The sequence below is a fragment of the Saccopteryx bilineata genome, chromosome 1, assembly GCF_036850765.1.
Source record: "Saccopteryx bilineata isolate mSacBil1 chromosome 1, mSacBil1_pri_phased_curated, whole genome shotgun sequence".
NCBI classification, from domain to species: Eukaryota; Metazoa; Chordata; class Mammalia; order Chiroptera; family Emballonuridae; genus Saccopteryx; species Saccopteryx bilineata.
The window spans coordinates 136098468-136122497 of NC_089490.1; the positions used below are offsets into that span (position 1 = coordinate 136098468).

At 43.6% G+C, this 24030-nt stretch overlaps 1 long non-coding RNA gene across 2 annotated transcripts; it reads right to left on the minus strand.

Annotated features, from left to right (window-relative positions):
- Positions 1-2932: 2932 nt before the first annotated feature.
- On the minus strand, positions 2933-22332 carry LOC136320106 (uncharacterized). 2 transcript variants are annotated; one of them, XR_010728262.1, is made up of 3 exons: positions 22153-22332; positions 8241-8292; positions 2933-4798 (listed from the first exon to the last, which is right to left on the minus strand). It is a non-coding gene; the product is annotated as an uncharacterized lncRNA (long non-coding RNA). The 2 variants fall into 2 exon arrangements; XR_010728263.1 differs by having other exon boundaries at positions 2933-4976.
- Between the last annotated feature and the right edge of the window lie 1698 nt (positions 22333-24030).

The following is a 24030-nucleotide window of genomic DNA, read 5'->3' on the forward strand; positions in this document are numbered from 1 at the left end:
GCTCATTGGCGAACTTCAAACATAAACTTCTGATAAGGGTCTCTAACCAATGGAATGCAAACGTTTGTCTTCCTTTGTTCTTAGCCTTACAGGGTCCCTATCCTTACCTCCCTGTCTCTGCATCTACACTCTGGCAATCCCAGCACACTTTCCTGAATCTAACAATTTGATCTTTTCTTGATCCTTACATCAATTACTTTAGTAAAATCTATTTCTAAATGTTCACCTGGGAAAGTTCTTCTCTCCCTGTTCCTTTATCATTTCTTTACTTTGCTTAGTATTTATTTGGGCACAGACTAAACGGACATTATGCCTTCTGCAATAGATCCAAAGTCTGGCTTTTCTGATTATTTCTTTTATTCTTAGTCATCCCTTTCCTGCTGGCAAAATCTTTTTCTAATTGGTTGCACAAAACAAAACAAAACCAAAAAACCTTTTGGCAACAAGGGTTGTAGTAAAGTTACTAACATTTTCTAAAAATCCTACTGGTTTTATGACTACCTTATTGGTAGTATCATCAGCTGCTTGGTTTTTCTTGAGTTTCTAGGGCAAGGGTTGGGAACCTATGGCTCATGTAAAGTCGGTGGATAATGGGGGATGGTCACGTGAGGGACCCAGGCCTGGGAACTTTGGCTAGGACCGCCCACAATCAAGCCCGCCAAAGGAAGCTTCCCAGGAACCATTTGGAAAAAAGAGATTGTCTGCCAGCCAGTGAAATTTCACCACGTCATAGTAGCTCCACTTCCCTAGAGGGACCCTTTAAATATCTCCCACGTGGTTTAATCCCTGCAACTTCACTGACCTCCATCTCTCCTCCATCTTTCTTTCCTCAAGGCCAGGAAACCTTGCTGGGTAGGATGTGCGCTATGTACTCAATAAAGCCGTTTATTATTCCACACTTTGCGGCTCTGGCCCGTTCCTTCCTTCTCGGCGGGGAAAAATACCTTTCAGCTCACGAGCCAGATATGGCTCTTTTGATGGCTGCATCTGGCTTGCAGACAAATATTTAATAAAAATAATAATAACGTTAAAAATATAAAACATTCTTCCTGACCAGGCAGTGGCGCAGTGGATGGAGTGTCGGACTGGCATGTGGAGAACCCAAGTTTGAGACCCTGAGGTCGCCAGATTGAGCATGGGCTCATCTAGCTTGAGCAAAAAGCTCACCAGCTTGGACCCAAGGTTGCTGGTTCGAGCAGGGGGTTACTCGGTCTGCTGAAGGCCCATGGTCAAGGCACATATGAGAAAGCAATCAATGAACAACTAAGGTGTCGCAATGAAAAACTGATGATTGATGCTTCTCATCTCTCTCCATTCCTGTCTGTCTGTCCCTATCTATCCCTCTCTCTGACTCTGTCCCTGTAAAAAAAAATGGCACTGGGCAGTCCTGTGTGTGTGCTTGCCCTCAGAGCAGGGCCATTGATTGCTAATTGCAGATTACTTTCCTGCTTGGGAGGGGCCATTGTTTTGCTAATGTTTGCTGGAGGAGGGATCTTTGTGGGTCTAGCCAGTTTTGCAGGGAGAGAGAGAGAACGCAGAGTGCTGAAGTCAGTTTTGCAGAGGAGAAGGAGTGCAGACATGGAACCTGAGTGTCAGGGCTTTGGGAGCCCTGAATGAAAAGGGAAGTGTTTTCCCTGCCTGTTTGCTCATTGGCCGGTTCGAGACTTTAATAAAGGAATGGCCCACCATTTTTTGGTTTCATTGTTTCTTTACTATCTGCCCAAATCCAGTGAGAACCTGCATGGCCACAACAGCAGTGGCCACCGGCCTTACATCACCACAAAACATTTCCTCATATTGCCTATACCCATGCCCACGTAATCCTAATCTGCAGCCCCTTCCACCAGCTGGAGACCTTTCCTTCTCTGCCCAACATAATGAGGGTTTTCATCATGAAATTAGACTAAATGTCCTCAAAAGCTTTCCTGACATTAACAGCTTTTATCCTTCATACTGTTAATACAGTGAATAACACTAATTAACTTATAAATATAGATCCAATTTTTAATTCCTGAGATCAATCTCACTTGGTCTTCCAACTTTATCACCTGTAAATATTGCTGAATTTAATATATTATTGTTTTGTTAAGAACTTTTATTTATTCATTTTATTTAGACAATTAATTTTAATGGGGTGACATTGGTCAACTAGAGCAGGGGTCCCCAAACCTCGGCCCGTGGGCCGCATGCAGCCCCCTGAGGCCATTTTTCCGGCCCCCGCCGCACTTCCAGAAGGGGCACCTCTTTCATTGGTGGTCAGTGAGAGGAGCATAGTTCCCATTGAAACACTGGTCAGTTTGTTGATTTAAATTTACTTGTTCTTTATTTTAAATATTGTATTTGTTCCTGTTTTGTTTTTTTACTTTAAAATAAGATATGTGCAGTGTGCATAGGGATTTGTTCATAGTTTTTTTTATAGTCCGGCCCTCCAACGGTCTGAGGGACAGTGAACTGGCCCCCTGTGTAAAAAGTTTGGGGACCCCTGAACTAGAGTATGTAGATTTAGAGAAAACATCTCCAGATCATTTTTTTCTTTCTTTCTTTTTTTTAATTTAATTTATTATTTTTTTTTCTGAAGTTGGAAACAGGGAGGCAGCCAGACAGATTCCTGCATGTGCCTGACCGGGATCCACCCGGCATGCCCACCAGGGGGTGATGCTCTGCTCACCAGGGGGCGTTGCTCTGCTGTGATCAGAGCCATTCCAGCACCTGAGTCAGAGGCCATGGAACCATCCTCAGCACCCGGGCCAACTTTGCTCCAATAGAGCCTCGGCTGTCCAGATCATTTTGACATTTGATTATGTTGTATGCCCATCATCCAAAGTCAAATTTTCCTCTGTCACCTTTTATTTGGTTTTCTTTATGCCCTTCCCCTCCCACCACCCCTCCCTTTTTTTTTCTTCCCCTCCCCCTGGTAACCACTGCCCTCTTATCTATGTCCATGAGTCTCAATTTTGTGTCCCACCAATGTATGGAATCATATAGTTCTTAGTTTTTTCTGACTTACCTATTTCACTCATTATAGTGTTATCAAAGTCCATCCACATTGTTGTAAATGATCCTGTCATCATTTCTTATGGCTGAGTAGTATTCCATAGTATATATGTACCACATCTTCTTTATTCAATCTTCAGTTGAAGGACTTTTTGGTTGTTTCCATGTCTTGGCCACTGTGAACAATGCTGCAATGAACATGGGGCTGCATGTGTCTTTATGTATCAATGATTTTGAGTTGGGGGTATATACCCAGTAGAGGAATTGCTGGGTCATATGGTAGTTCTGTTTTTAATTTTTTGAGGAACCACCATACTTTCTTCCATAATGGTTGTATTACTTTACAGTCCCACCAACAGTGAATGAGGGTTCCTTTTTCTCCACAGCCTCTCCAACACTTGTTATTACCTGTCTTGTTGATAATAGCTAATATAACAGGCATGAGGTGGTATCTCTTTGTAGTTTTGATTTGCATTTCTCTAATATCTAATGAAGATGAGCATCTTTTCATATATCTGTTGGCCATTTGTATTTCTGCCTGGGAGTAGTGTCTGTTCATGTCCTCTTCCCATTTTTTTTTATTGAATTGTTTGCTTGTTTGTTGTTGATGTGAGGCCTTTGTATATTTTGCATATTAGGCCCTTATTTGAGCTGTTGTTTGAAAATATCATCTCCCATTTAGTTGGCTGTCTGTCTGTTTCATTTTCAGTTTTTTTTGCTATGCAAAGCTTCTTAGTCTGATGTAGTCCCATTCGTTTATCATTGCCTTCACTTCCTTTGGAGTCAAATTCATAAAATGGTCTTTATGGCCAAGGTCCATGAGTTTAATACCTATGTTTTCTTCTATGTAATTTATTGTTTCAGGTCTTATATTTAGGTCTTTGATCCATTTTGAATTAATTTTGGTACAAGGAGACAAACTGTAGTTGAGTTTTATTTTTTTGCACCTGTAAATATTGCTGAATTCAATATATTACTGTTTTGTTAAGAATTGTTGCAGCAATCTTTAGGGGGAATATTGATCAGTATTTTTCTTTTTTTGTAATGTTTTTGTCTGGTCTTGATATCAGGGTAATACTGACTGATTAAACCATCAAAACTGTTCCTTCTTCCTTAATTTTCTAAAAGAATTTGTGTAAGATTGGTTTTGTTCATTCTATGATTATTTGTAGAATTCACTAATGAAACCTTTTGGTCTGCAGATCTTTGTGATAAGGTTTTATATAATGAATTTCAATTCACAAGTAAGAATAGGGTAACTCAGATTATCGACGTTGGAATCCATGGGAGTCTGAAAGACCAGAGTAACAGGCTTTATTGAAAGGAAGAAAGGAACCCTGCCAGGCACTTCTCTGGGGGAGAAGAGCACCAACAGTTACAGGCTAGGGGCGGGTTATATAGTATTTGGGAGAGCCTGAGGGGATACTGAGGCAAAAGTCCTGGTGTGTCCGGAGCCCCTCCTCACAGCAGTTGTCAGCTTTTTGGAATTCCTCTGTCTCAGGGCCATAGTTCAGTAAGGGTGAGGTCTGACAGATAAGCAGAACATCAAGAGGGCAGTTTGGAATACACATATCTATCATTTCTCAACTCTGTGGTTACATATAAAAGACAGGCAGTTAATAATTTTATAATATATGGTGAGGGGTGATGAGGAGAAACAGGAGAAAAAATTGAAAAAAATTTTTTTGCTCCTTCTGGAGAGAACTCAAGAAGGGAACCTTGCCAAGCCAAGTCCCTCATCTAGTTAATGAGGTCATCAATTTCTGTGCTGTGAGGTCTGAACCAGGCGATGTTCTTGGAAAACCTGAGTGAGGAAGTAAAAAAAAAAATTTGCGAGGTAATAATTGTTAGTTGCTTGCTGCGAGTGCCAAGTGGACAGAGTGGTATGGTGATACATGGTCTTCTGGATGAGCCTCATAAGATGTGCTGGTCTAGTTCCTCTCAAATGGGAGGACATGTGGAGATTTGTAGAGATGGGGAACCTGTTGGTGTAAGTTTTAGAAGGACTGAGTATGTGTGGTTTAAAAGGAAGGGGGTTTGGAGAACATTCAGGAGGGAACTTCTCAGGCTGAGGGGCGGCTTCTTCCTGCTGTCATCCCTACCTATTTGATATTTCCCTCGTGAAGTTCTCCTTGGAGTATTGGGGAATAGGAGTGTAGGAGCATTTGATTGTAGGTAATCCTAGAGATTTCTCTCATCTGGGCCTGTAGGAACTTGATAAAGAAAGAGGCAAGTATTTGGAGATCAGGAATGCAGAGATAAGGAGGGTTGTATAGCGGGGGTGAAAGTTCTTTCATGGTAAAGTTAGAGATATTCTTTCCTGGCAGCCCTGGAGAGAGCAGTTAGCTTGAGTTAAAAGAAATGTTCATGTCCGTTTGTAGGCTCTTCTTCAGCCAAGAAGACCCAGCGATTTTGTCCCCTTACTATGTGAAGGGTAAAAAAATTGAGAAGCAATAAGAGGTGAATGTTATTCATTCTTCTAGTTCTTCAAGGATATGGGAGAGCTTTAGGGTTAGGGGACCTGTAGGGGTTCAAAGATAGGATTTAGGAGGTTTTCTGATATAAGGTTTCAGATTTTTCTGTTTCGCGAGGGCAAGTTTCAGGGTTGGTGTGTAGGGTTAGGTAGATTTTTTCCAATTTTCTGATTGGTGAAGGTCTGCATGCAGTTCTGTGAGAAACTAGTGAACAAACATAAGAGGCGGGGTCCAAAAGTTAGAAAAATAAATAGGAGAGTGAGTGGACTAATGAAAGGCAATAGTCAAGTCACCCAGTTTATGTGAAACAAGATCTCATGTTTATGAATTTGCTGGGCTTCAGAGAGAGAGAGAGAGTAGGAATAAGACAGGAAAGTGGCCAGTCTCCTTGCCCCTAGACCTACTTTTGTAGAGATTCCTAAAGCAACAAGAAGAGAAATTACCTGTATAGCTCGTTTGGTCCTTAGATTGACAGGTAGTGTACTAGGAATTGAAAAAGGCTCATGAGGTGGAATTAGGTTGATATTTGGGGTGAGAAAGATTAGGGTACAGGTTTTTGTCCAATTAGAAGGGAGACACATATAGGTATAGGTCCCACACAAGTAGAAAGCCCCTGATTGGGTGAGGCAGGTTGAGAGGTGAATGGAGAATAGAAGGACAAGGGGTCAGTTTTGTTTCTCCATTTCTGAGCTCCAGATGGTCAGGGTAGAGGAAAGAGCTGCCCTTAGCAGCAGTGGGAGTTGTCAGGATCATGGTGTGTGGACCTGTCCATGTGAAAGTTAGTCCTTGGGTGATGTACTGCTGGAAGTGCCTCCTGGACAGTCTTTGAACAGCCTGTTGAGTAATCTGTAAATTTTGCAAGTACTTAGGGAAAGGGTGGTTACATTTCTATACTTTGCAGTTAGAGTTTAAGTCCTAGTGACCACTGCTGCTAGCTGGAATTAGCAGCAGGTCCCTGCCTACAATAGGCATGGGAATTGAGATAAGAGAAATAAAGGAGATACTATACATTAAATAAAGTAACAAACTCAGACTGTCAATACCCACAGTAGAGATCTCTGAGGGAAAAATAAAATTCAGATATTCAGGCAAGGCATAGTAGATGGCCCTTGTGTTTACAAGAAATGAGATCAATTTATCTGCTACTTGAAAGAAATACTTTAGGCTCGTGAATGATATCCTTGGGCCTTCAGTGGCAATTCCCAGCATTCTGGGCAAGGTCAGGTCACAGGTAGCTGAAGCAGGGCTAGAAGAGACTGAACCCTTCCTCCATGGAGCAAGGGAGCAGCTTACCTTCTCGTGTCCCTCTTTCCACAGCACAGACGTGCAAACCAGTGGGGCCAGGAAGCCTGGCAGGCTTCAGTTCAATGACCTTTCTTTCCACTCTTGAGCAGGACCCTGATGGAATTCTATGAAGCCCTTTAGGGCGCTGGAGCCAAAAGCTGGTATTTCCTAACTTCTTTTGAGCCTTATTTGTCCAAAAGGGCAAAATCTGTTAATTCCTTGGCCATCATAGACCTTAAAAGCCATGCTCATATCTCACTGAGGGGCTTGACTAAGCAAAATTTGGAATCCAGTGTCTAAAAAAACCTATTAGACCGAGGAAAGAGAAGATTTGATCTGTGGTGGTAAGTGGTTGGAGACTGTGGAGCGTCTGAGTTAGATTTAGGGTGAGATTTCAGGTGGTGAGGGTTAAGGTGATGCCTAGATAGACTATGGACTGAGAATGAAGTTGAGCCTTAGCAGAAAAGACATGATATCCCTTTACAGCAAGGAAGTTAAGAAGAGTGGTGGTGAGTCTCCTTGAGGCAGGCAGGGAGGGGCTGCAGAGGAGCAGATCATCTACATATTGTAAGAGAGTACTATTTTTGAGATTGCATGCTGCTAAATCCTGAGCTAGTGCTTACCCAAACAGGTGTGGGCTGTTTTTGATCCCCTGGGGTAAGACAGTCCATGTAAATTGCTGGGCTGCATTAGTGTCCGGATAAAGGTAAACAGAAAGTAAAAGTCAGGGTGTAAAAGAATGGTAAAGAAGGCATTCTTGAGGTTTAGGACCTGTAGAGATTAGGGACTACTGGATAGAGGGGAATTATTGCCTCATTGATTAGGTGTAAGGCTTGTACGAGGAGGTGATAAGCCCCCGAAGGTTTTGAACAGGAAGGATAGGGGTATTGCAGGAAAAGTCTGTAGGGATGTGTAAGCCTGGTGGTTTAAGAGGCAGGTAATTATTGGTTTAAAGCCTTAGAAACAGACACAGTTACACATTAAACAAAGACTTTACATAAAAGTTATGAATTAGGCCCTGGCCGGTTGGCTCAGTGGTAGAGCATTGGCCTGGCATGCAGGAGTCCCGGGTTCGATTCCTGGCCAGGGCACACAGGAGAAGCGCCCATCTGCTTCTCCACCCCTCCCCCTCTCCTTCCTCTCTGTCTCTTCCCCTCCCGCAGCCAAGGCTCCATTGGAGCAAAGTTGGCCTGGGCGCTGAGGATGGCTCCATGGCCTCTGCCTCAGGCGCTAGAATGGCTCTGGGTGCAACAGAGCGATGCCAAATGGGCAGAGCATCACCTCCTGGTGGGCATGCCGAGTGGATCCCAGTTGGGCGCATGTGGGAGTCTATCTGACTGCCTCCCCATTTCCAACTTCAGAAAAATACAAAAAACAAAACAAAAACAAAAACAAAAAACAAAAAAAAACCCTGTCCGACCAGGAAGGAGTGTTTTTAGAGAGAAATTTGAAGGCCAACTGGGGAAGAGGGAGGGAGAAACTCCTTACCTTTCTGGTCCAGCAGGGGTTCAGGACAGGGTTAAAGTGCCAGCCAATCAACCTACAATTACACGTCCAAACAGAATCAGGGAGTAAGCCCAGGATGAGCTGCCGCTGCCCATTGCTTCCCTGGTTGTAAGTTTGGACAGCAAAGAGGGATCGTCCAGGCAGTTAGTACCCTGTCCTGGGTTTCGGCTCCAAATTTTGGAATCCATGGGAGTCCGAAAGACCAGAGTAACAGGCTTTATTGAAAGGAAGAAAGGAACCCTGCCAGGCACTTCTCTGGGGGAAAAGAGCAGTGGTTACAGGCTAGGGGCGAGTTGGGAGAGCCTGAGGGGATACTGAGGCAAAAGTCCTGGTATGTCCGGAGCCCCTCCTTGGGGCAGCTTGTCAGCTTCTTGGAATTTTTCTGTCTCAGGGGCGATAGTCCAATAAGGGTGAGGTCTGACAGATAAGCAGAACATCAAGAGGGCAGTTTGGAATACACGTATCTATCAATCTGTTCCTCCTTGTATCCATTTTTCTAATTAGTATTTTTTTAGCAATTTGTCCATTTCATCCACATTATCATTTTCTTTGGCACAAAGTGTTTCATAAGATTTCATTCATATCCTTTTTATGGTTGCAGAGTTTGCAATGATATATCACAACATTAATGCCTGATACTCATATTTTGTGTTCTCTTTCTCTCTCTCTGTCTTTTGTAGGTCTGCCTGGGGATTTATAAATTCAGCTGATCCCTTCAGAGATCATAAACTTATAGCTAGCTCAGCTATTTTTATTATATTTTATTGGTTTCTATTTCTCCTTGTTACTTTATTTGGTTTAAATTTACAGTTATTTTTAAATAAATGTAATGGGCTGATTGATGTGGATCTTTGGGTCATGGATTTTATATCTCCATTTTTTAAATACTTAACAGCATTGGTAAGATATAATTTACATATTTGATAACTAATTATTATTTATATATCACCCATTTAAGGTGTATATGTCAATTCTTTTTAACATATTCATTGTTATAACACCTTCTTTAAACATTTAGAACATTTTTATCATCCCATCATATAACTCCACACCCTTAGCAGTAGCTCATTTTCTTCATCTCTTCTGTTCTTTAGTTTTTTGAAACCATTTTCTATTTTTTTCTTTTTCTTTTTAAAGAGAGAATGAGAGAGAATGAAAGAGAGAGAGAGAGAGAGAGAAAGGGGGGAGGAGCAGGAAGCATCAATTTTCATGTGTGCCTTGACCAGACAAATGCAGGGTTTCAAACCAGTGACCTCAGTGTTACAGGTCGACACTTTATCCACTGCGCCACCACAGGTCAGGCCCATTTTCTATTTTTTAATTAAAGTTATACAATACTATATTAGTTTCAGGTGTACACCTCAGTGATTAGACATTGTATGACTAACAAAGTAATCATCCTGATAAATCTCATACTTATCTGATATCATATATAGTTTTTAGAATATTATTGACTATATTCCCTAAGCTGTACTGTACATCCCTGTAAAGCCAGTAGCCAGGGCCACCATCACAGCAGCCTGACCCATGCAAGTTTACATTGGATTCACACAGTTGGTAAAGAAACAGCAGAGCCAAAAGCTGATGGGCCATCATCTTTAATCCTAGCTTGCACTCAGCGGGCAAGTAAAAACACACACTGGGCTCCAAAACCCACTCTTTCAGTGCTCACAAAGCCACTGACTTATCCGAGTTTCCTAGAATCAAAGGTTTCTAGCTCACCAGACTTATTCACCTCTGTTCCCCATCTCCTTCTTTCTCTGCACAAACTCTGCACAAACTGGCTTTTCCGCCCTGGCCGGTTGGCTCAGCGGTAGAGCATCGGCCTAGCGTGCAGAGGACCCGGGTTCGATTCCCAGCCAGGGCACACAGGAGAAGCGCCCATTTGCTTCTCCACCCCTCCACCGCACCTTCCTCTCTGTCTCTCTCTTCCCCTCCCGCAGCCAAGGCTCCATTGGAGCAAAGATGGCCCGGGCGCTGGGTATGGCTCCTTGGCCTCTGCCCCAGGCGCTAGAGTGGCTCTGGTCGCAACATGGCGACACCCAGGATGGGCAGAGCATCGCCCCCTGGTGGGCAGAGCGTCACCCCATGGTGGGTGTGCCGGGTGGATCCCGGTTGGGCGCATGCGGGAGTCTGTCTGACTGTCTCTCCCTGTTTCCAGCTTCAGAAAAATGCAAAAAAAACCACAAAAAACTGGCTTTTCCTTCAGCACTCGGCCATCTTGGCTGCTTCTCCTGGCCTCCTCCACGTGGCTTTTCTCTGCTCTCCTCTCTAATGTTAATCTCAGGAACTGAGAGAGCAAGCTTCCAGTTTGCCCCCATTTTATAGTGCAGAAATCAAAACCTTTAATCCAATATACAAAATAGAGAAGTCTCTGATACAAAGTCCATCTCACATCAAAGAGGGTGGGAAAGGCTTAGTCCTAAAACCAAGCCCCAGGCGATCCTGCCCACAGCCTGCCCCCAACACACATTAATACAATCACGCCCATCCCAAGCAATCACCTGGGTGACAGGGTTCTATGTGGGCAGCGCCATCTTTAACAAAGTGAGCATAATACATATATTTTATCTGCCCAACAATCCCCAAGTCTATTCTGCTATTACCAATTTGTACTTCTTAATACCTTCACTTTTTTCACCCAAACCCCCAACCCCCTCCCATCTGGCAATCATCAAAATGTTCTCTGTCTCTATGAGTCTTTTTCTGTTCTGCTTATTCATTTATTTTATTTTATAGATTCATTGTTGATAGAGATGTATTTATTGCCACTTTATTTTTCATATTTTTTATCTTCTTTTTCTCCTCTTTCTTATTCTTTTTCAAGAAGACCTTTCAACTTTTCATATAGTACTGGTTTGGTAGTGGTGAACTCTTTTAGCTTTTTCTTGTCTGGTAAGCTCTTTATCTCACATTCAAATCTAAATGATAGCTTTTCTGGGTAGAGTAATCTTGTTTGTAGGTCCTTGCTTTTCATCACTTTGAATATTTCTTGCTAATCCCCTCTGGACTGTAAAGTTTCTGTTCAGAAATCAGTTGAAAGTCTAATGGGAGCTCCCTTGTAGGTAACTAACTGCTTTTCTCTTGTTGCTTTTAAGAATATGTCTTTGTCTTTATGTAAAGCCAGGAGGCAGGGCCAGGGCCACCATCAGAGCAGCCTTCTGGCCCATGCAGGTTCGCATTGGATTTGGACAGTCGGTAAAGAAACAACGGAGCCACAAACTGGTGGGCCATAGTCTTTAATTCTAGCTTGCACCCGGCGGGCAAGTAAAAACATACACTGGGCTCCAAAACCCAATCACATTCAGTGCTCACAAAGCCACTGACTTATCCGAGTTTCCTAGAATCAAAGGTTTCTAGCTCACCAGCCTTATTCTCCTCAGTTCCCCATCTCCTTCCTTATCCCAGATACAAACTCTACACAAACTGGCATCTCACTCAGCACTCCACCATCTTGGCTGCTTCTCCTGGCCTCCTCCACGTGGCCTTTCTCTGCTCTCCTCTGCTCTCTCTTCTAATGATAATCTCAGGAACCAAGAGCGCAAATTCTTGTTCCGCCCCCATTTTATATTGTAGCTTCACAACCTCTAATCCAATATACAAAATAGGGATGTCTCCAATACAAAATCACTTTTCCGAGGCATGATTGGATTGTACCACCCCACATCAGAAAGGGTGGGAAAGGCTTAATCCCAAAACCAAGCCCCAGGCTACAAGGATTCTCAACACACATTAATATCACCTGGGCGACGGCCTCACGTGGGCAGCATCATCTTTAACAAAGTGAGCATAATATATTTTATCTGCCCAACACTTTAATATCTTGGTGTGGGCTTCTTTGGGTTCATCTTGTGCTTCCTGAACTTGTATGTCATTTTCCTCTACCAAGTTAGGAAAGTTTTCTTTCTCTCTTTCTTTCTTTCTTTCTTTCTTTCTTTCTTTCTTTCTTTCTTTCTTTCTTTCTTTCTTTAATTTTTTTGTGACAGAGACAGAGTCAGAGGGACAGACAGGCAGGAAGGGAGATGAGAAGCATCAATTCTTTGTTGCGGCATTGTAAAGACAGCAGGCACGGCCAGGGCCACCATCAGAGCAGCCCAGCCCATGCAGGTTCGCATTGGATTCGGACAGTTGGTAAAAAAACAACGGAGCCACAAACTGGTGGGCCATAGTCTTTAATTCTAGCTTGCACCCGGCAGGCAAGTAAAAACATACACTGGGCTCCAAAATCCACTCACATTCAGTGCTCACAAAGCCACTGACTTATTCGAGTTTCCTAGAATCAAAGGTTTCTAGCTCACCAACCTTATTCTCCTCAGTTCCCCATCTCCTTCCTTATCCCAGATACAAACTACACAAACTGGCATCTCACTTAGCACTCCGCCATCTTGGCTGCTTCTCCTGGCCTCCTCCACGTGGCCTCCTTCTGCTCTCTGCTCTGCTCTCTCCTCTAATGATAATCTCAGGAGCCAAGAGCCCAAACTCTCGTTCTGCCCCCATTTTATATTGTAGCTTCACAATCTCTAATCCAATATACAAAATAGGGAAGTCTCCAATACAAAGTCACTTCTCTGAGGCATGATAGGATTGTACCGCCCCACATCAAAAAAGGGTAGGAAAGGCTTAATCCCAAAACCAAGCCCCAGGCTACAAGGATTCTGCCTGCCTTTAGCCCACCCCAACACACATTAATATCACCTGGGCGATGGCCTCCTCATGGGCAGCGTAATCTTTAACAAAGTGAGCATAATACATTTTATCTGCCCAACAGGCATCTTACTTATTCATTGATTGCTTTCTCATATATGCCTTGACCCGGGGGCAACAGCAGACCGAGTGACCCCTTGCTCGAGCCAGTGACCTTGGGCTCAAGCTGGTGAGCCTTGCTCAAACCAGATGAGCTGGTGACCTTGGGGTCTTGAACCTGGGTCTCTGAGTTCCACTCAGATGCTCTATTCACTGTGCCACATCCCAGTCAGGCCTGTCTTTATTTTTTCACATATACTTTCAACTCCTTGATTTCTCTCTTCTTCCTGCATTTCTATGATGAAAATGTTGGTATGTTTGAAGTTGTCCCAGACTCCTTACATTATCCTTATTTTTTTGGGATTCCTTTCTCTTTTTGCTGTTCTGATTGGGTGTTTTTTGCTTTCTTATATGCCAAATTGCCATTTTGATTCTCAGTTTCTTCTACTCAACTGTTGATTCTCTGTAAATTTTTCTTCATTTCAGTTAGTGTATCTTTCATTTCTGACTGGTTTTTTTTGTTTGTTTCCATGTCCCTTTTTATGGGGAGGACAGTCTACATGCAGGGGTCTCCAAACTTTTTACACAGGGGGCCAGTTCACTGTCCCTCAGACCACTGGAGGGCTGTCAAATACAGTGGTCCTCTCACTGACCACCAATGAAAGAGGTGCCCCTTCCAGAAGTGCAATGGGGGCTGGATAAATGGCCTCAGGGGGCCGCATTGCAGCCCGTGGGCCGTAGTTTGGGGACACCTGCTCTACAGTTCTGTCCTATTTTTTCATCTACGAGCATCGTTTTTTTATATTTATGGTACAAGTGTGAGGCCTCTGTGTGTCCAAGAATTATGCTTTTTAGGAAAATGTGTTGGTACTTGTGTACTAGGCTTTCTTGCACTTTGCCCCCCTGAAAAACGGGCATCTGTGATTGGGCGATGGCAGTCAGGCCAACTGCAGGTGTGCAGGTGCAGCTTTGCCGGGCACCGTGGTGCAGGTACGTGAAACTAACCTTTGAGGACGGCAGTTCCTTGCAATCTGGATGCCCCCTGAGCCTAGTGTGTGGGTACTAAGACCCATTTTCTTACAAATTGGTGTTGGTTTGCTTTAAAGATGAAATCCAGTAAAAAAAATGACTGGATTTCCCATTAGTCCACAGCAGGGGGCATTCCAAATTGGGATGCCCCCATGTACACTGGTCCTCTGTACCACTGGAAACGGGGCTGCTGATACTTACCACTTTGCTATTTGTGCCCTATATGCCCGCAAGCAGTATATCGTGCTCGCTGTACAGCTGTGCATGTTACTGCGCACCGTGCAAGCCTGATGGGCTGCTCTGTGGCTGCTATAGACCACTTCTAAAAGAAGTACTGTAAGTATCAGCAGTTCCTGGTAGTACGGAGGACCAATGCCACAGGGGGCGACTTAAAGTGGACCAAAATACGGGGTTTTGGTCCATTTCCTTGGAGCATCCCGATTTGGGATGCCCGCCATATGAAACCCCCTGAATTGCTCATAAAACGTACCTTTGCCATGTTCCCAGGGCACATTTGCAGGCTCTGGTCCAATCAGCACTTTATGACATGGCATGTTATGCATGGCATAAGGCCCTGTATCAGACAGAGCTCCAGTATTTGGAGGGAACCACTGCATCCCCCTACCACTGCGGTCTGTGGCACGCTCAGGCATCCAGCCTATCTGAATGGCTGGGCTCCAGAGCACGATTTAACTGTTAAGATGCAACGTGAAACCCCTGGAAAAGAGGAGTTTATGGGCAATCTAAGGAATAGTAAATCTGCGGGACCTAGAGTCTTTTAGACTCCAGGATTTGTCATTCAGGTTGTTGTTCTTTAATTCAGGATACCCCTCTGCTGCTGCACTAGGCAAAGCCTAGTTATTTTTTACTCTAATGCCACTACATAGGTAAACTACCTGGATTACGGCAGGAATAAACTGGTGGATATGAGCAGCACAGACTGCTCTGTCTGCCACTGCTTTGCCTGTACTCGCACTGGCTTCCCAGCTCACTGCACGTGCCTCGCACCCTTGGCCCCTCTCCTATCTGCAGGCCAGCCAATGAGATGCTATTAGGCTGGCAACCAGTGACTTCAGCACTTCACACAGAGCTCCGCAGCTGCAGCACAGCCCTCCACCGCTGCAGCGTGCCTCTCACGTCTGCCCTGGATGAATGCACCCAAACAACGTCACTCGCCTTCCCTTGGCTGCATGCAACTGTGGAAACTGGAACCAGGAGATCACTCGGCAGATGTGGGGGTGGGGTGGGGGATACGAGTACGCTCCCACTGGTGCTCATTCTACATATGTTTACCAGTGCAGCACTCCGCAACAGCTAAAAAAAAAAAAAAAGAACATTCGCTCCATAAGATGCACGGGCATTTCCCCCTTCACTTTTTTGGGGAAAAAAGTGTATCTTATGGAGTGAAAAATACAGTATCTTCGCCCTGATTGGATAGCTCGGTTGGTTAGAACATTATCCTAAAGCACAGAGGTTGCAGGTTCAATTCCCTGTCTGGGCACATACAAGAACAGACTGATGTTTCTTTCTCTCTCTCTCTCTCTCTCTCTCTCTCTCTCCCCCCCTTATTCTCTCTCTCTCTCTCTCTCCCCCTTATTCTCTCTCTTTCTCTAATCAGTAAAATAAACATTTAAAAAAATGAAATTTAGCCTGACCAGGTGGTGGCGCAGTGGATAGAGTGTTGGACTGGGATGCCGAGGACCCAGGTTCGAGACCCCAAGGACGCCAGCTTGAGCGCGGGCTCATCTGGCTTGAGAAAAAAAAAAATGCTCACCAGCTTAGACCCAAGGTCACTGGCTCAAGCAAGGGGTCACTCGGTCTGCTGAAGGCCCGTGGTCAAGGCACATATGAGAAAGCAATCAATGAACAACTAGTGTCGCTTCGAAAAACTGATGATTGATGCTTCTCATCTCTCTCCGTTCCTGTCTGTCTGTCCCTATCTCTCTCTCTCTCTTTCTCTCTGTCCCTGTAAAGAAAAAATAAAAAATAATTAAATAAAAAACTTTAAAAAATGAAATTTAATTTAAAAAATCATCTTAATCTACTGTTAAGATAGCCACAGTAGATTGTTTACTTTTACTATTTTAATGTTGTATATTTTATTATTACTATTTATTTTAGAGAGAGAGAGAAAAAAAAAAGAGGGCAGGAGAGCAGGAGGCACCAACTTGTAGTAGTTGCTTCTCATATGTGCCTTGCCCGGGGTTTCAAACCAGCGACCTCAGAATTCTAGGCCAATATTTTACCCACTGTGCCACCACAGGTCAGGCATGTTATATCTTTTTCTATTCATTTACTTTCAATATATCTCTGTCTTGCCTTTTTTTTTTTTTTTTCTTTTCATTTTTCTGAAGCTGGAAACAGGGAGAGACAGTCAGACAGACTCCTGCATGCGCCCGACCGGGATCCACCCGGCACGCCCACCATGGGGCAACGCTCTGCCCACCAGGGGGCGATGCTCTGCCCATCCTGGGCGTCGCCATGTTGCCACCAGAGCCACTCTAGCGCCTGAGGCAGAGGCCACAGAGCCATCCCCAGTACCTGGGCCATCTTTGCTCCAATGGAGCCTTGGCTGCGGGAGGGGAAGAGAGACAGAGAGGAAAGCGCGGCGGAGGGGTGAAGAAGCAAATGGGTGCTTCTCCTGTGTGCCCTGGCTGGGAATCGAACCCGGGTCCTCCGCACGCTAGGCCGACGCTCTACCGCTGAGCCAACCGGCCAGGGCTTGCTTTTTTTTTTTTTTAAAGGTTTTTTTGTTGTTTTTTTATTACAGAGACAGAGAGAGTCAGAGAGAGGGATAGATAGAGACAGACAGACAGGAACGGAGAGAGATGAGAAGCATCAATCATCAGTTTTTCGTTGCGACACCTTAGTTGTTCATTGATTGCTTTCCTCATATGTGCCTTGACTGCGGGACTTCAACAGACCGAGTAACCCCCTTGCTCAAGCCAGTGACCTTGGGTCCAAGCTGGTGAGTTTTGCTTAAACCAGATGAGCCCGTGCTCAAGCTGGCGACCTTGGGGTCTCGAACCTGGGTCCTCCGCATCCCAGTCAGACGCTGTATCCACTGCACCACCGCCTGGTCAGGCTCTCTGTCTTGCTTTTAAGTTGCATCTGAAATAGATAGTGTATACTTGTGTTTTTTGTTCTCATCCTTCTAACCTATTCTGATTGTGAACTATAATGCTTAGTGGATTTACAGATAATGTAATAACTGATATGGTTAAAATTTATTTTATTTTATGTTCATCCAGTCTATTATTTTACCAGTTCCTCTTTCCCCACACACTTTAATATTAATTAAGTACTTTCTAGAATTTCAGTTTCATTCTTATTTTATTTTATTTTATTTTTTACAGAGTCAGAGAGAGGGATAGATAGGGACAGACAGGAACAGAGAGATGAGAAGCATCAATCATTAGTTTTTCGTTGCGACACCTTAGTTGTTCATTGATTGCTTTCTCATATGCGCCTTGACCATGGGCCTTCAGCAGACTGAGTAACCCCTTGCTCTAGCCAGAGACCTTGGGTTGAAGCTGGTGAGCTTTTGCTCAAGCCAGATGAGCCCGCGCTCATGCTGGTGACCTTGGGGTCTCGAACCTGGGTCCTCCGCATCCTAGTCAGACGCTCTATCCACTGTGCCACCGCCTGGTCAGGCTCCAGTTTCATTCTTTACTGGCTTTTTATCTATAAACAGTTCAACTATTTATGCAGTTTCTACAGGGTTTACAATATATACTCATTACAGTTACAGTGTATTTAAAGTTTTTTAAAAATAGATTTATTGATATATAATAAACTGCAAATCAAACATACAGTTTGATATGGCATATGTATACATCTGTAAAATCACCATCATAATCAAGAAAATGACCTTGCCTGCCCTGTAATGCTGAGGTCACTGGTTCAAAACCCCTGGTTTGCCCAGTCAAGGCACATACGAGAAGCAGCTATGAGTTGATGCTTCCCACCCCTCCCTTGCTTCTTTTCTCTCTCTCTCTCTCTCTCTCTCTCTCTCTCTCCTCTCTATAAAATCAATAAATAAAATCTTTAAAGAAAAAGTAAAGATAATGAACAGGTCATCATCCCACAAAGACTCCTCACAGGCAGCTGTTGAGGTCTAAGTATTGAGGAGGGTGTAAAACCAGTTGGGGTACAGAATGGGCTCTGTAGTTGATATTCCTCTCTGCTGGAGGGTAGCTGAGGATGAGCCAGAGACAAAGGGAGAAGAGAAGGGAAATGAGAAAGGAGGAGATGGTGATGTGTCTGGTTCCTGTCCTCCATAGACTCCGTGGACCCTGCCTCCCAAAGATGAGTCATTAGCTGAGATTGCCAGTGACAGTGGGAGTAATTTCTGTCTTGTCCTTCTTTCATTTTTTTATTTATTGATTTTGGGAGGGGTTAAGGGAGAGAGAGATAAATAAAATCGCTCTGTTGTTCTGCTTGTTTATGCATTCATTGAGGATCAAACCTACAACAACTTTAGCCCATCAGGATGACATGCTAAACAACTGAGCTACCCAGCCACGGCACCCCCTATCATTTCTAAAAGCTCTGTTAAATGTGGTATTTAAGGAAACATTTTTTAAAGATTTCATTTATTGACTTTTATTTCTATTTATTTATTTATTTTTAGCAAGAGGAGACAGAGAGAAGGACGTGGAAGAAGAATGGGAAGAGTCAACTTGCAGAAGTCGCTTCTTGTACGTGCCTTGACTGGGCAAGCTCAAGGTTTCAAACCTATGACCTCAGCATTCTAGATCAATGCTCTATCCACTGTGCCACCACAGGTTGGGCTAAATTTGGCATTTCTTATCTTCATAGATAGTACTTTTGGTGTGTATGTGTATGTGTGTGTGTGTGTGTGTGTTCATGTAAGTGTGTATTTTGCTATCTCTTCTGAGAGAAAAATTGTATTTTTCCCAATGTTTCTCCTTTTACATAGCTGTAAATTAAATGCTAAATTAGTATATTAAAAGGGGAAAAAGCCATGAAGTTGTCTTTTGTTAATAAATTTTAGAAAGTTCCTGTGTCACCCAAGGACGGGGAACTGTTTGCCAGTGGAACCAATTTTGTTATTAGAGGGTTGGAAATTTTCATTGCCTCTCTCCACTCCACTCTCCAAAACACAAACAAACAAACGAACAAAAAATGAAAGGAGACTGACCAGGCAGTGGCGCAGTGGACAGAGCGTCAGACTGGGATGTGGAAGACTCAGGTTTGAGACCCCGAGGTCACCAGCTTGAGTGCGGGCTCATCTGGTTTGAGCAAGTCTCACCAGCTTGAGCCCAAGGTCACTGGCTCGAGCAAAGGGTCACTCGGTTGCCCCTGGTCAAGGCACATATAAGAAATCAATCAATGAACAATTAAGGAACCACAATGAAGAATTGATGTTTCTCATCTCTCTCCCTTCCTGTCTGTCTGTCTGTCCCTATCTGTCCCTCTCTTTGACTCTCTCTGTCTCTGCCAAAAAAACCCAAAAAAAACCCAAAAACGAAAGGAGAGGTCTCAGAGAGCTTCTGGGATGGCGGTGCCGGGAGCGTGGTGCATAAAAAGGGCATGGGAAGCCTTTTCTCCATACCTTGCCCTCTGCATCTTTTTCATCTGGCTATTCTATCTTTTTATGATAAATCAGTGAAATAGTAAGAAACATTTTTCTCTAAGTTCTGTGAGCTGCTCTCACAAATTAATAGAACCCAAGGAAGAGGTCATGGGAACCTCCCATTTATAGCTGGTGGGTCAGAAGCACCTAGACTTGTGATTAGCATCTGAATCAGAGGCAACCTTGTGGGCTGAGCCCTTCACCCATGGGATCTGATACTCTCTCCTGATAGGTAGGATTATCATTGAGTTCAATTGGTAGAATACCCAACTAATGTCACAGAATCGGTTGCTGATGTGGGGGAAAACCTCCCCCTTGACATTGTAATTGGGTTCCAGACCCCTTTAGAGAGGATGTCATGTGCCCACTGAGATGGAGAATAAAGAGTTGGGTATGATGCAGGCATTTCAGGAGTCTAGGGACTCAAAAGTCTGACCCACTGTGCGTTCTTGGCTTCACACAGGAAAGAATTCAAAGGCAAGCCAGCATAGAGTTTGAAGTGAAAGTGAGTTTATTAGTGAAGCAGTGAGACAGAGTGGCTACCCGAGGCGCAGAGCAGTCCCTCCCAAGTGGCACTGAGTTCTTTTTATTGAGGTTGATTTAATCAATGAGTAGGGCATTCAATAATGGGGAGGAATATTCAAGATTTTTCCAAGAAAAGGGTAGAGACTTCTTGTTCTTGGAAGAGCTCTAGTGGCCTTTTCTTTTTAAAGAGAAGCAGGAATGGAGAGACAGGAAAATGGAGCTGCTCCTGTATGTGCCCTGACCGGGAAATTGAACTGTCAACCTCTGCACTCTGGAATGATGCTCCAACCAAACAAGCTACCTGGCCAGGGCTTAATTTTTTTTATTTATTGATAAAGACAGAGAGAGGAAGGGAGAAAGAGGAGGGGAGAAGGGAGGCATTCATTGGTTGTTCCACTCAGTTGCCCTTTCACTGTCTGCTTCCTATGTGTGCCCTGACTGGGGATCTAACCTGCAACCTTGTCATATCGAGACAATGCTCTTAGCCAACTGAGCTAACCAGCCAGGGCCCATTCTGTGTCTTTATATGGGATTTCTGTTTCAGATCATGTAAGCTCCAAGCCGTGTCATTTAGTTTCTTAATGGATTACAATTAGCAAATAAGGCTAGGTAAGGCAAAATTAGTTGACATGTTGGATCGAGCTGGTCTCTACCAGTTTTAGGCCATTAATCTGTGTGTGGGTGGCATCTTCCTTATTCTTGACAGCTCCTGTAGCTTTTCTCAACTTGCACCTGTCCTGCCAAATACCCTATCTCAAAAGGACCAAAAGCACACCAGAGTGGCATAAAAGTTACCTTAAACTGAAAACAAGTTGCTGCATAAATATCTTTTTTTTTTTTTTTTTTTTTTTTTCTGAAGCTAAAAACGGGGAGAGACAGACTCCCGCATGCGCCTGACCGGGATCCACCTGGCACACCCACCAGGGGGCGATGCTCTGTCGCGACCAGAGCCACTCTAGTGCCTGGGGCAGAGGCCAAGTAGCCATCCCCAGCACCCAGGCCATTTTTACTCCAATGGAGCCTCACTGCGGGAGGGGGAGAGAGAGACAGAGAGGAAGGAGAGGGGGAGGGGTGGAGAAGCAGATGGGCGCTTCTCCTGTGTGCCCTGACCGGGAATTGAACCTGGAACCTCCGCACACCAGGCCGATGCTCTACCGCTGAGCCAACCGGCCAGGGCAGAAAGATCTTTATCTGAACTTTCTTATCTAACTAAAGCAGAGCTCCCAGGTGCGACAGTACAGGAACTTGGGCCCAGAATTCCAAGAACAACGGAGAATAAACGGAGCTGTCAACATCCTGCTGCCCCTGGCTGGGATCCCAAGGATGCCAGATAGCCAGCATAACACAGGACAAGCCCATCATAAGAATGCAATCACCCCCCACTTCCTACAGACAATGTCTTATCTCTCTTCTGAACCTTTGTTTCTCATACCCTGATATGAAAAATTCCCCAAGCCCAATTTTTCCCCCCAAAAGCTTGCCTATTCTATAAGCCCACTCTGTTCCCTACTTATAAAAACAGCCAAGCAGAGCCAGCCCTGAAGCCAGTTCAAAGGACCTTCCTTTCATCTGTGCTACTCCCTTGTGTAAGCTTAATAAAGTCTATCTGGAAATTTCTCCAGAGTTTCCTCTTGATTTCTTTCTGTCTTGGGGAACCCAAGAACCCTAATGCTGGTAACACAAGTGTGTTCTGTTTAGGAGAAGACCATTAGGCTTAGTATTTGTTACATATATTAAGCCACATGCCATAAAGAGAACCTGCACCATGTTAAAAACAAAATTTAACAGGGTAAAACTGACGATCTAACTAGCTTTATTAGGTGAATTGGGCAGCATCCCATTGAAAGGAACCACATTTCTGCCACCCTGAAGCTGCCCCTTTGGATATTGATTGCAAGCTGTTTATTAAGAAACAAGAGCCAGAGGAAGCACCCTTTTCCAGCCCAAGAGATTCAGACAGAAACACCTGCTTTGGCAAGGGAGCCTTAGCTTAATTACCTTAAGAATTGTTATTCTAGGAGGCGGAGTTCCGCTACGGAGCTGAGCTTGGGCACGCAGCCCTGCTCGGTGGTAGAGCCAAAGCTAGCAGCTGTTTCTTGAGTGGGATCCTCCTGCAAGGGCAGGGCGAAAGCTCGGAAACAGGCGAAGACCCACAGCTGAGCAAAGGTGCTCGCCAGTGCCCTCAGGTCCGAGCATAATGTCACACACGGGGGCGGGGCAAAGGCCAAGGCCACCAACCCTTGTGCACCCGAGCACGTGATCACAGCCACTCCCGTGAAGAGAAAATGCAGAGGCAGAGAAATACAACACAAATAAACCAAGAGAAATCCCCAGAAAAGGACCTAAGTGAATCAGATATAACCAAATTACCAGATGCAGAGTTTAAAATAACGATTGTTAGGATGCTCAAAGATATTAGAACAACAATAGATGGCCATTACGAAAACCTAAATAAAGAGATAACAAATATAAAAAAGGACATTGAAATAATAAAAAAGAATCAGTCAGAAATGACAAATACAATATCTGAAATAAAGAATACAATGGAAGGAATTAAAAGCAGGATGGATGAAGCAGAGAATCAAATCAGTGAGTTAGAGGACACAATAAATAAAGGCACGGAAGCAGAGCAGAAAAAAGAAAAGAGACTCAAAAAGTCTGAGGAAACTCTAAGAGAGCTCTGTGACAACATGAAGAGAAATAACATCCTCATCATAGGGGTTCCTGAAGAAGAAGATAAAGAACAAGGGATAGAGACTTTGTTCAAACATATTATAGCGGAAAAGTTCCCCCAATTAAGGCAGGAAAACATTTCACATGTTCAGGAAGCACAGAGAACTCCATTAAGGAGAAACCCAAAGAAACCAACACCAAGACACATCATAATTAAAATACCAAAGCTAAATGATAAAGAGAAAATATTAAAAGCTTCTAGAGAAAAAAAGACTATCACCTACAAAGGAGCCCCCATAAGGATGACTTCTGACTTCTCAACAGAAAAACTTGAGGCCAGAAGGGAATGGCAAGAAATATTCAAAGTAATGCAGAACAAGCACCTACAACCAAGATTACTTTATCCAGCAAGGCTATCATTTAAAATTGAATGAGAAATAAAAAGCTTTACAGACAAAAAAAACCCTCAAGGATTTCACTGCAACCAAACCAAGGCTGCAAGAAATGCTAAGGGACCTGTTGTAAACAGAGCAAAGGAAAAAAAGAATATAGCAAAAGAGAAATACAGTTTTAAAGAAAAAAAATGGCAATAAACAATTACATATCAGTAATAACCTTAAATGTTAATGGATTAAATGATCCGATTAAGAGACATAGGGTAGCTGCGTGGATAAGAAAACAGGACCCATACATATGCTGTCTACAAGAGACACACCTTAAATCAAAAGATGCACACAGACTGAAGATAAAAGGATGGAAAAAAATATTTCACGCAAATGGAAATGAAAAAAAAGCTGGGGTAGCAATACTTATATCAGACAAAATGGACTTTAAAACAAAGACCATAGTTAGAGATAAAGAAGGTCACTACATAATGATAAAGGGAGCAATCTAAAAGGAAGATATAACCATTATAAATATCTACGCACCTAATATAGGAGCACCTAAATATATAAAGCAGACTTTGATGGACTTAAAGGGTGAGATCAACAGCAATACTATAATATTAGGGGATTTCAATACCCCATTAACATCATTAGATAGATCCTCAAGAAAGAAAATTAACAAAGAAACAGCAGACTTAAAGGACATATTAGATCAACTCGATTTAATAGATATCTTCAGAACCTTTTACCCTAAAACAACAGAATATACATTCTTTTCAAGCGCTCATGGTACATTCTCGAGAATAGACCACATGTT